The 219-nt window shown below is 37.4% G+C and overlaps 1 protein-coding gene and 1 long non-coding RNA gene across 3 annotated transcripts in view; both read right to left on the reverse strand.

Moving 5' to 3' along the window:
- Positions 1-219, reverse strand: part of si:ch211-180a12.2 (uncharacterized) — a 52335-nt gene that overhangs the window by 37208 nt on the left and 14908 nt on the right. The gene's annotated exons all lie outside the window — the stretch shown is intronic.
- Positions 1-219, reverse strand: part of LOC116671339 (uncharacterized) — a 20510-nt gene that overhangs the window by 11064 nt on the left and 9227 nt on the right. The gene's annotated exons all lie outside the window — the stretch shown is intronic.

Consider the following 219-nt stretch of genomic DNA (forward strand, 5'->3'; position numbering starts at 1 on the left):
GTTTGGACTTGCTTTTCTCACAATCCTGCGAGCTGCTTTAACGTCCACTGTTCCCGAGGGGCGGTGCATGCTAGAAACTCTTCAGGGTGCTTAAACTTCTGCAGATGCAATTTTGTTTTGTTATTTTGAAAGTGTAAATGATGGCAATAAAATTTAACTTTTGTGACATATTATTTGAGTGTCTAATCTATCATTTGATGCCTTTTGGAGATTTTTCTA

The sequence above is a fragment of the Etheostoma spectabile genome, chromosome 21 (assembly GCF_008692095.1).
Source record: "Etheostoma spectabile isolate EspeVRDwgs_2016 chromosome 21, UIUC_Espe_1.0, whole genome shotgun sequence".
NCBI classification, from domain to species: domain Eukaryota; kingdom Metazoa; phylum Chordata; class Actinopteri; order Perciformes; family Percidae; genus Etheostoma; species Etheostoma spectabile.